Source organism: Leptodactylus fuscus, chromosome 2 (genome assembly GCF_031893055.1).
Source record: "Leptodactylus fuscus isolate aLepFus1 chromosome 2, aLepFus1.hap2, whole genome shotgun sequence".
In the NCBI taxonomy this organism is placed as follows: Eukaryota; Metazoa; Chordata; class Amphibia; order Anura; family Leptodactylidae; genus Leptodactylus; species Leptodactylus fuscus.
Window position 1 is genome coordinate 144,200,843 of NC_134266.1, and position 12,459 is coordinate 144,213,301.

Here is a 12,459-nt window from a genome sequence, read left to right on the forward strand (position 1 = left end):
AAATTCAGCACTGTTTATCTGACTAAATTTCAGGTTATTGCCCAGAGCTGTAAAAGTTCACTGTAATGTTTCATTTGCAAGCTCACTACCCCCCCCTCCTGTGACGAGTTAAGCCAGCAAACTGTGACCTCCTTGGCATGGGAGTGAATTACTGCCTGTTCAGATATGCGCAAGAGATTGATGCTGCACTGTTGACGAAGTGAGACACAAGACAGAAACTTTTAAGACAAACCCACTGATTCAAATTAGACCCTGTAGTAGGGAGGAAATTTGTATACAGAGAAAAATGGAGAGCAGGCAGATGAATCATGGGAAATGTAGTTTGCCCTCTGATTGTGTGCATAAATAACAGTGATACAGGGAGAAGCATGCAAAAGAAAGCCAAGCAAAGGCTGGAACAGTGAGTATTTAGCACTGCTGTTTATGTATTTGCAGATAACTTTTGGAGCCTGGATCACCCTTTCAGGTGGTGAAGCTGCTAAACCAAAGCACGGACCATGGTTGTATATAGAAATCGCAGAAATTAATAAAGGAGCTCCAAAAAGAAACACAAATTCCTTGCACAGTACCAAAACAATGTCCAGTGCCCAATTAATGAGGGGTTTTATTAACCCCTTCCCGACATGCGCCGTAATAGTACGGCGCGTGTCGGGTCTGTAACTATGGCGACCGCCCTGGAGCCGGGCGGCCGTCATAGCCGCCGGGTGTCTACTGCTTTAAGCAGTAGACAATCGGCTCTAATGCCTCCGATCGGTCCCCGGACCGATCGGAGGCATTAACCCCTCCGGCGCTGCTGTCAAAGGCGCCGGAGGCGCCATTTTCCCGGCGGCGCATGGGCGCCGCCATTTTGGCAAGGATCGCCGGCTCCTGGAGCATGCTCCAGGGCCGACGTCATGTTGCAGTGACAGCCGGGAGCCTTGTTAAAGGCTCCCAGCCGGTCTGCAAATTCTCTCTTTTGCAGGCTGGTGTATACAGCCTGCAAAAGAGATGATGCTTTTTTGCAATGCATTGCAATGCATTAGCATTGTAATGCATTGCATTAGTGATCAGACCCCCTGGGGTTCAACACCCCTAGGGGGTCTAATAAATGCAAAAAAAAAAAATATATATATATAAAAAAGTATTAAAAGTTCAAATCACCCCCCTTTCCCTAGAACAAATATAAAAGTAGTTAAAAACTGTGAAACATATACATGTTAGATATCCCCGCGTCTGAAATCGCCCGCTCTACAAATCTATAAAAATATTTTTCCTGTTCGGTAAACGCCGTAGCAGGAAAAATAGTTAAAAGTGCCAAACCGCCGTTTTTTCACTGTTTTAATTCTGATAAAAATTTGAATAAAAAGTGATCAAAGCAATAACATTTCCCGAAAATGGTAGAACTAAAAAGTACACCCTTCCCCGCAAAAAAAGACGCCCTATGCATCCCCGTACACCTATGTATAAAAAAGTTACGGCCGTCGGAATATGGCGACTTTTAGAAAAAAAAATTTTTAACACCGTTTTGGAATTTTTTTTAGGGGTCAAAATGTAAATAAAACCATATAAATTTGGTATCCCTGGAACCGTACCGAAACACAGAATACAGGGGACATGTCATTTTGGCTGCACAGTGAACGCCGTAAAACCAAAGCCCGTAAGAAAGTCGCAGAAATGCATTTTTTCTTCAAATCCACCCCATTCTGAATTTTTTTCCTGCTTCCCAGTACATTATATAGAATAATTAATGGTGGCATCATGAAGAAAAAATTGTCCCGCAAAAATTAAGACCTCATATGACTCTGGGAGCGGAGAAATAAAAAAGTTATGGGGTTTAGAAGGAGGGGAGTGAAAAACGAAAATCAAAAAATGCCATCGGCGGGAAGGGGTTAAGGCCTGCACTTTGTAAGCACTCTTACTATCTTAAAATTAGTAAGTGGATTCAGCTGAAAAATTTAGATGCAAAATAGATTTGTACTCCCCAAATTTTAATATTTACTATATAATGAACTATGGAGGTGGTGCCAAACAATGTACCTGGATAATCAGCAAATTCGGCAATAAGGAGTAACTACATGCCACTGAGCTGCACTAATTTACAGGAGCCCAGAGTCATACAATGTACTTGGATGCAGCAATAACTACATCCAGTTCCTGGGCTACTGATGCTTTGCTTTCTCAGTAAGTGAAACACGAATTAACCCCTTCAAGACACTGCCTTTCGGTCAGTTCTATTGGGAGGCTGATTTTGAGGAGGATACAGCGTCAAAATCAGCGCCAAAAAACTCTGTGTGCACTGACCATTTGAGATGCTTTAACTTGCGTGATTTTGAGATTTTTTTAATTATACATTATACTTCGTTAGTGGCAAACATCAATCTTTTTGTATTTATTAACAAAAAAAATATAGGAAAATTTGGAAAAATTAGCAGTTTTCAAAATGTGAAATGCTCTGCTTTTCAGACAGTCCTACCACCCAAATACATTAATAAATATCTACCATCCATATCTCTTCTTTATATTGGCATCATTTTTTTTTTATTTTTTTTGGGGGGGACCACTTCAATTTTGAAGTGGTACTTAAGGCAATTTCTCTCAAGCACAGAAATACCCCACATCTGAGCAAAGGCTGATGTTTGGGCACACGACAGTGAATGAAAGGGAAGGAGCGACACTGGCCATTTGAAATGCGGATTTTGCTTGAATAGTTTTCAGGTGCAGTAACTCATTTGCAGAGCCTCTACTAAGTACGAATACAATGGAAACCGTCCAAAAGTGACAAAACTTTGGAGACCACCTCTCAAGGAATATATCAAGAGGTATAGTGAGGTTCTTGACCCCACAGACGTTTCACAGATTTTATTAACATTGGGATGTGTAAATGGAAATTTGCTGAATTGTCACTTGTGAAGGATGTCGCCTGGCCAAAAGCCACTTTTACCCAGCCTCTGGCGTACCTGGCCTTGCCACGGGCAAAACTGCGATCACCTTCTTACCTTTACCATCTGCTCTCACCCAGAGAGAGGGACCGGGTCTTATAGGATAATATGAGACGAGCTTTCTAAAGTTTGTTTATTAACCCAAGAGAGTTGATACTAGACAACCAACATACATAGAGGTATATGCTAGAAAGGTATGTTCCCGTGCAGTAAGATAAAAAGAATAAAAGATTAGAAGCAGAAATATGATACCCAGTTGGGTCTCCGGAGTTTACCTCATGACATCCAGGGCACAGTCCTTTAGAGTCCATAAGTAATCCTTAGGTGGTAAGGGTTTGACTACCCCATTAGCAGAATAGTCCAGGGTGAATGGTATCTCCATATGCAATCGAGACCTTAGTCCAAGGGATTAGCTTCCACAGCATCACAGTACTTTGTGACATCCCAGCAGTCCAGGAAGAACAAGAGCCTGGGGTCTTGTCATGTGTGATAATATATCGCCACTCAGCCCCCTCCGACGATGAGGTCAGCAAGGTGGGTAGCTCTCCCCCCTCACCTTGTACCAGCATCACTATATACGGTCATAAGTCTTTGCAGATGTCCTGTGGAGTCAGGTTGTCTGCTAAAAGGTGATCGCAAGACTCTCAGTCCGCTGATCCCAGACACCCCCTGCTAAGAATAACGAAGTTATCACAATCATGACAATGCTGTGCCCAGGTTGAAACAAAGGGATGAGCCAAGCTACCTCCAGGGAGGAATTAGGCTTGGACAATTGGCCACTATCTCTGCCATCTTGCTAATCAGGTTGAGTAAATTAACAAGGCAAAGGGGAAATATATCTGAGAAGGCAGTGAAAAAAAAAAAAAACATAACTCTGGGCCATTCATCACACACTTTATCCCAAGAGCTTTCATTTTCACAAGGGATTAAAAAAGGAAAAAAGCACCCCATAGTTTGTTACTCCTGAACATAGTAATACCCCATATGTGGTTATAATATGTTGTATGGGTACACGGGGGGTCTAGAATAGAAAGAGCGCTATTTGGCTTTTGGACGGCAGCTACTGGATCTGCCTGTATGGTTTCCACTCTGCAAATCAGCTATGATGTGTGATCATTACCCATACATATGACTCACTCCCCTGTGTTCAAAAGAGTGGGAATGGGGTGAGAAAAACACTCCAGAGAACACAAAACTGATTATATATATATATATATACAGTCCTATGAAAAAGTTTGGGCACCCCTATTAATCTTAATCATTTTTAGTTCTAAATATTTTGGTGTTTGCAACAGCCATTTCAGTCTGATATATCTAATAACTGATGGACACAGTAATATTTCAGGATTGAAATGGTTTATTGTACTAACAGAAAATGCGCAATATGCATTAAACCAAAATTTGACCGGTGCAAAAATATGGGCACCTCAACAGAAAAGTGACATTAATATTTAGTACATCCTCCTTTTGCAAAGATAACAGCCTCTAGTTGCTTCCTGTAGCTTTTAATCAGTTCCTGGATCCTGGATGAAGGGATTTTGGACCATTCCTCTTTACAAAACAATTCAAGTTCAGTTAAGTTTGATGGTCGCCGAACATGGACAGCCCGCTTTCAAATGATCTGAAAACAAAGATTGTTCAACATAGTTGTTCAGGGGAAGGATACAAAACGTTGTCTCAGAGATTTAACCTGTCAGTTTCCACTGTGAGGAACATAGTAAGGAAACGGAAGACCACAGGGACAGTTCTTGTTAAGCCCAGAAGTGGCAGGTCAAGAAAAATATCAGAAAGGCAGAGAAGAAGAATGGTGAGAACAGTCAAGGACAATCCACAGACCACCTCCAAAGAGCTGCAGCATCATCTTGCTGCAGATGGTGTCACTGTGCATCAGTCAGCAATACAGTGCACTTTGCACAAGGAGAAGCTGTATGGGAGAGTGATGAGAAAGAAGCCGTTTCTGCACGTACGCCACAAATAGAGTTGCCTGAGGTATGCAAAAGCACATTTGGAGAAGCCAACTTCATTTTGGAAACAAAGATTGAGTTGTTTGGTTATAAAAAAAAGGCATTATGCATGGCGTCCAAAAAGAAACAGCATTCCAAGAAAAACACTTGCTACCCACTGTAAAATTTGGTGGAAGTTCCATCATGCTTTGGGGCTGTGTGGCCAATGTCGGCACCAGGAATCTTGTTAAAGTTGAGGGTCGCATGGATTCCACTCAGTATCAGCAGATTCTTGAGAATAATGTTCAAGAATCAGTGACGAAGTTGAAGTTACGTCAGGGATTTCAGCAAGACAATGATCCAAAACACCGCTCCAAATCCTCAGGCATTCATGCAGAGGAACAATTACAATGTTCTGGAATGGCCATCCCAGTCCCCAGACCTGAATATCATTGAACATCTGTGGGATGATTTGAAGCGGGCTGTCCATGCTCGGCGACCATCTAACTTAACTGAACTTGAATTGTTTGTCCAAAATACCTTTATCCAGGATCCAGGAACTGATTAAAAGCTACAGGAAGCGACTAGAGGCTGTTATCTTTGCAAAAGGAGGATCTACTAAATATTAATGTCACTTTTCTGTTGAGGTGCCCATACTTTTGCACCGGTCAAATTTTGGTTTAATGCATATTGCACATTTTCTGTTAGTACAATAAACCTCATTTCAATCCTGAAATATTACTGTGTCCATCAGTTATTAGATATATCAAACTGAAATGGCTGTTATAAACACCAAAATATTTAGAACTAAAAATGATTAAGATTAATAGGGGTGCCCAAACTTTTTCATAGGACTGAATATAATATATATATATATATATATATATATATATATATATATATATATATATAAACTTGGATAAAGGAAAATGTTCATTTATATAAATCATCCCAAAGACAATTGCCATGGAAAATAAGCCAACGAAGCAGTTTGTGATTCACCTATATACATTGGTGCGCTCTGAAGAGAGAAATACTCTGAAATCTCAGGAGGTATTTCTCATATGGACAAAAAAAAAAATGCCTGTCTTGCTGATATGAAAATGCAGAGAGAGTGAAGGAGCAACAGCATAAGGCCACTGACATTCTGAACCTCTATCAGAAGACATGTGTCTTCTGAAATGTGTCAGGATGAGATTATAGGTTCACCTCCGGGTTTTGAAGTGATCAGCTACAGTAATAGGACATCCTTGGTCAATAAGACCTCAGCACCCAGGAAGTACCATTATATCCCATGTCACTAAGAGGTTAATTGCATTCAACTAAATGAGAGTATCGAGACTCTTCTGATGTCACATATAGTAAAGTGACTGACACATTTATGTATATGTAAAAGCTGGGAAGTGTGTGTGGGGGGGGGGGGGATGGGGTGGAGTACTAATCTGAGGACCATGCCATCCTATTCTACAGTGGCGACAATTTTATGCCACTGCTCAGTGAAAGAAGCCAGTTCCCTTGCTTTGGCTAGTCTTTACGTTACTGGGAATATGGTTTTCATTGACTGTGTGTCTTTAACATCTACAGTTTGAAGGAGTCAGTATAACATGAGATAAAGCCCTCTTGAATCACATCATCAAGGACATGAAAAGAGGTGCTACTTTGTACTCATTTATCACCACTGTAGAATAGAGTGGTCCTCGAGTTATTTTAACATTGAGATCGTAGAGGAAGTTTAATAGCTATGGAGAATGGAAATTAATTCGACCAAACTAGTGACCCTTATCTGTACCCACATGTTCCCCCTTCCCATGAGACAAAAAAAAAAAACTACTGTCGGGAGCATGGTCACAGATCTAGTGGGAAGAGGCCCAGCTGCTGGCATCATCATAGGAACTAGAGATGAGCGAACACTAAAATGTTCGAGGTTCGAAATTCGATTCGAACAGCCGCTCAATGTTCGTGTGTTCGAACGGGTTTCGAACCCCATTATAGTCTATGGGGAACAGATACTCGTTAAGGGGGAAACCCAAATCCGTGTCTGGAGGGTCACCAAGTCCACTATGACACCCCAGGAAATGATGCCAACACCTCTGGAATGACACTGGGACAGCAGGGGAAGCATGTCTGGGGGCATCTAACACACCAAAGACCCTCTATTACCCCAACATCACAGCCTAACAACTACACACTTTACACACTCAATACCACCTCTCTGACAGTAGGAAAACACCTTGAAACATGTGTATTTGGCACTTGCAGTGAGGAGAGCTTGTCACCAGCAGTGAATTTGGCCCTTGTAGTAAGTTGAGGTTGGCACCAACATTTGTTTTGAAAATCAGGGTGGATTGAGCCTCTAACCAGAAGAGTTTGGGCAAATTCATGGTGGAGGGAGCCTCTAAAAACCCCAGTTTGGACCAATTCATGATGGAGGGAGCCTCTAAACAGCCCAGTTTGGGCAAATTCATGGTGGAGGGAGCCTCTAAACAGCCCAGTTTGGGCAAATTCATGGTGGAGGGAGCCTCTAAAAACCCCAGTTTGGACCAATTCATGGTGGAGGGAGCCTCTAAAAACCCCAGTTTGGACCAATTCATGGTGGAGGGAGCCTCTAAAAACCCCAGTTTGGACCAATTCATGGTGGAGGGAGCCTCTAAAAACCCCAGTTTGGACCAATTCATGGTGGAGGAAGCCTCTAAACAGCCCAGTTTGGGCAAATTCATGGTGGAGGGAGCCTCTAAACAGCCCAGTTTGGGCAAATTCATGGTGGAGGGAGCCTCTAAAAACCCCAGTTTGGACCAATTCATGGTGGAGGGAGCCTCTAAAAACCCCAGTTTGGACCAATTCATGGTGGAGGGAGCCTCTAAAAACCCCAGTTTGGACCAATTCATGGTGGAGGGAGCCTCTAAAAACCCCAGTTTGGACCAATTCATGGTGGAGGAAGCCTCTAAACAGCCCAGTTTGGGCAAATTCATGGTGGAGGGAGCCTCTAAACAGCCCAGTTTGGGCAAATTCATGGTGGAGGGAGCCTCTAAAAACCCCAGTTTGGACCAATTCATGGTGGAGGGAGCCTCTAAAAACCCCAGTTTGGACCAATTCATGGTGGAGGGAGCCTCTAAAAACCCCAGTTTGAACCAATTCATGGTGGAGGGAGCCTCTAAACAGCCCAGTTTGGACCAATTCATGGTGGAGGGAGCCTCTAAAAACCCCAGTTTGGACCAATTCATGGTGGAGGGAGCCTCTAAACAGCCCAGTTTGGACCAATTCATGGTGGAGGGAGCCTCTAAAAAACCCAGTTTGGACCAATTCATGGTGGAGGGAGCCTCTAAACAGCCCAGTTTGGGCAAATTCATGGTGGAGGGAGCCTCTAAACAGCCCAGTTTGGACCAATTCATGGTGGAGGGAGCCTCTAAAAACCCCAGTTTGGACCAATTCATGGTGGAGGGAGCCTCTAAAAACCCCAGTTTGGACCAATTCATGGTGGAGGGAGCCTCTAAAAACCCCAGTTTGGACCAATTCATGGTGGAGGGAGCCTCTAACCAGCAGAGTTGGTGGAAATCAGGGTGGAGGGAGCCTCTAACCAGCAGAGTTGTGGGAAAGCAGGGTGGAGGGAGCCTCTAACCAGCAGAGTTGGTGGAAATCAGGGTGGAGGGAGCCTCTAACCAGCAGAGTTGTGGGAAAGCAGGGTGGAGGGAGCCTCTAACCAGCAGAGTTGTGGGAAAGCAGGGTGGAGGGAGCCTCTAACCAGCAGAGTTGTGGGAAAGCAGGGTGGAGGGAGCCTCTAACCAGCAGAGTTGGTGGAAATCAGGGTGGAGGGAGCCTCTAACCAGCAGAGTTGGGGGAAATCAGGGTGGAGGGAGCCTAGTATTAGCAGAATTGTGCAACGCTTATGGTGGATGAGTATGAGGATGCGGAGGAATTGGAGAGGTTGAGTACAGACATGGAGTTTCATGTTGGGGTGCTTTACACAGGTGGGCACAAAAATGAAGGCTCTATCCAGTGGTGGTTCATTTTTATCAAAGTGAGCCGGTCGGCACTCTCAGCTGACAGACGGTTGCGCTTGTCAGTGATGATGCCACCGGCTGCACTGAACACCCTCTCAGATAGGATGCTGGCGGCAGGACAGGACAGCACCTCCAAGGCATATAGGGCAAGTTCAAGCCACAGGTCCAACTTTGACACCCAATACGTGTAGGGCGCAGAGGGGTCGGAGAGGACAGGGCTGTGGTCGGAAAGGTATTCCCGCAACATGCGCCTATACTTCTCACGCCTGGTGACACTAGGACCCTCCGTGGCGGCACTTTGGCGAGGGGGTGCCATCAAGGTGTCCCAGACCTTAGACAGTGTGCCCCTCGTTTGTGTGGACCGGTGAGAACTTGGTTGCCTACTGGAGGAACTGCCCTCCCTGCCGCCAACGTCACATGCTGGAAACATCTCCATCATATTCTGCACCAATTGCCTGTGGCAAGCATTGATGCGATTGGCCCTCCCCTCTACCGGAATAAAAGATGAGATGTTGTTTTTATACCGGGGGTCAAGGATAGCAAAGATCCAGTACTGGTTGTCCTCCATGATTTTGACAATATGCTTGTCGGTTGTAAAGCACCCCAACATGAACTCAGCCATGTCTGCCACAGTGTTAGTTGGCATGACTCCTCTGGCCCCACCGGAAAGTTCAATCTCCATTTCCTCCTCATCCTCCATGTCTACCCATCCGCGCTGCAACAATGGGACGATTCGAAGTTGCCCGGAAGCCTCCTGTATCACCATCACATCATCGGACAACTCTTCTTCCTCCTCCTCCTCCTCCTCCTCCTCCTCCTCCTCCTCCATTAAACGCAGTGAAGCGGACAGATGTGTGGACCTACTCTCCAGCTGTGACGGATCGGATGCTATCCCTAACTCCTCTGTGTGATCTGAGTTATCCCTGATGTCAATCAGGGATTCTCTCAGAACACACAAGAGCGGGATTGTAAGGCTCACCATCGCATCCTCAGAGCTCACCCTCCTTGTGGACTCCTCAAAGACCCGTAGGATGTCACAAAGGTCTCTCATCCATGGCCACTCATGGATGTGAAACTGAGGCAGCTGACTTTGTGGCACCCTAGGGTTTTGTAGCTGGTATTCCATCAAAGGTCTCTGCTGCTCAACCACTCTATTCAACATCTGAAACGTTGAGTTCCAGCGTGTGGGGACGTCGCACAAAAGCCGGTGTTGTGGCACATGCAGGCGTTGCTGGAGAGATTTTAAGCTAGCAGCGGCTACTGTCGACTTGCGAAAGTGGGCGCACATGCGCCGCACTTTCACCAGTAGCTCTGGAACATTGGGGTAGCTCTTTAGGAAACGTTGCACCACTAGGTTGAAGACATGGGCCAGGCATGGAACATGTTGGAGTCCGGCAAGCTCCAGAGCTGCTACCAGGTTCCGGCCGTTATCACAAACGACCATGCCTGGGCCCAGGTGCAGCGGCTCAAACCATATTGCCGTCTCATCGAGGAGGGCATCCCTCACCTCGGAGGCAGTGTGCTGTCTGTCCCCCAAGCTGATCAGCTTCAGCACAGCCTGCTGACGTCTACCAACGCCAGTGCTGCAACGTTTCCAACTCGTAGCTGGGGTCAATCTAACAGCGGAGGAGGAGGCGGTGGCGGAGGAGGAGGCGGTGGTGGAGGAGGAGGCGGTAGAGGAGGAGGAGGAGGGGGGTGTTCTTCTCGGTGTTCTTCTCGTGTCCCTGCCAGGAATGTTAGGCGGGGAGACGAGGTACACCGGGCCAGTTTGGGAAGCAGTCCCAGCCTCAACTACATTCACCCAGTGTGCCGTCAGTGAAATGTAGCGTCCCTGTCCGCATGCACTTGTCCACGCGTCGGTGGTCAAGTGGACCTTTGTGCAAAGCGCGGAACTAAGGGCCCGCCTGATGTTGAGTGACACGTGCTGGTGCAAGGCGGGGACGGCACACCGGGAGAAGTAGTGACGGCTAGGGACGGCATAGCGAGGTGCCGCAGTTGCCATCAGGTCCAGGAAGGCGGGAGTTTCAACAAGCCGGAACGCCAACATCTCCTGGGCCAGCAGTTTAGCGATGTTGGCGTTCAAGGCTTGCGCGTGTGGGTGGTTAGCAGTGTATTTCTGCCGCCGCTCCAATGTCTGAGAGATGGTGGGTTGTTGTAAAGAAGCGCCTGATGGTGCCTTTGATGGTGCAGGAGAAGGAGATAAGACAGGAACAGGGGAGGATGAGGGAGAAGTCAACAAAGTGGCGGAGGCAGATAAAGTGGTGTCCTGGCTCGTCCTCTGGAGTGCATCGCCAGCACAGTCAGCAGTGGCAGTGGCAGAGGCAGAGGCAGTGGCAGAGGCAGTGGCAGTGGCATGAACGGCAGGTGGCCTTTGTCCTGCCGTTGCTGCCTGCCACTGATTCCAGTGCTTGGATTCCAAATGACGGCGCATTGAAGTGGTGGACAGGTTGCTCTTCTCAGAGCCCCTAATCAATTTCGAGAGGCAAATTGTGCAGACAACACTATATCTGTCCTCGGCGCATTCCTTGAAAAAACTCCACACCTTCGAGAAACGTGCCCTCGAGGTGGGAGTTTTTCGGGGCTGGGTACGAACTGGAACATCTTGGGAGATTCCGGGTGTGGCCTGGCTTCGCCTAAGCTGCTGACCTCTGCCTCTGCCTTTAGCTACCCTTTTTGGTGCTGCACCTGCCTCAACATCCACACTACTTTCCCCGCTTGACATCCCCCCTGTCCAGGTCGGGTCAGTGTCCTCATCATCCACCACTTCCTCTTCCAACTCCTGTCTCATCTCCTCCTCCCGCACAATGCGCCGGTCAACTGGATGCCCTGACGGCAACTGCGTCACATCATCGTCGATGAGGGTGGGTTGCTGGTCATCCACCACCAAATCGAACGGAGATGGAGGAGACTCTAGTGTTTGAGCATCTGGACACAGATGTTCCTCTGTTAGGTTCGTGGAATCGTGACGTGGAGAGGCAGGTTGAAGGACAATGAAAGGAGCGGAGAACAGCTCTGGGGAGCAGGGACAGTTGGGGTTATTGTTCTGTGAAGCTTGGGAATTTTGGGAGGAAGGAGGACAAGACTGTTGGGTAATAGGAGGAGAGGAGGCAGAGTCTGACTGGCTGCTGGACAATGTGCTGTAAGCGTTCTCTGACAGCCATTGCAAGACCTGTTCCTGGTTCTCGGGCCTACTAAGGTTTGTACCCTGCAGTTTAGTTAATGTGGCAAGCAACCCTGGCACTGTGGAGTGGCGCAATGCTTGCTGCCCCACAGGAGTAGGCACGGGACGCCCTGTGGCTTCACTGCTACCTTGCTCCCCAGAACCATTCCCCCGACCTCGCCCACGGCCTCGTCCATGTCCCTTTCCGGGAGCCTTGCGCATTTTGAATTCCCAGTTAGAAATTGGCACTATATACCAGTAGCAAAAATTGTGGGTGCACGTAACCCCAATATATTCTTTGAATTACCAGTCAGAAACTGGCACTATATGGCAGTAGCAAGAAATGAGGGTATTTGTAACCCCAATATATTCTTTGAATTCCCAGTCAGACAATGGCACTATATACCAGTAGCAAGAAATGAGGGTATTTGTAACCCCAA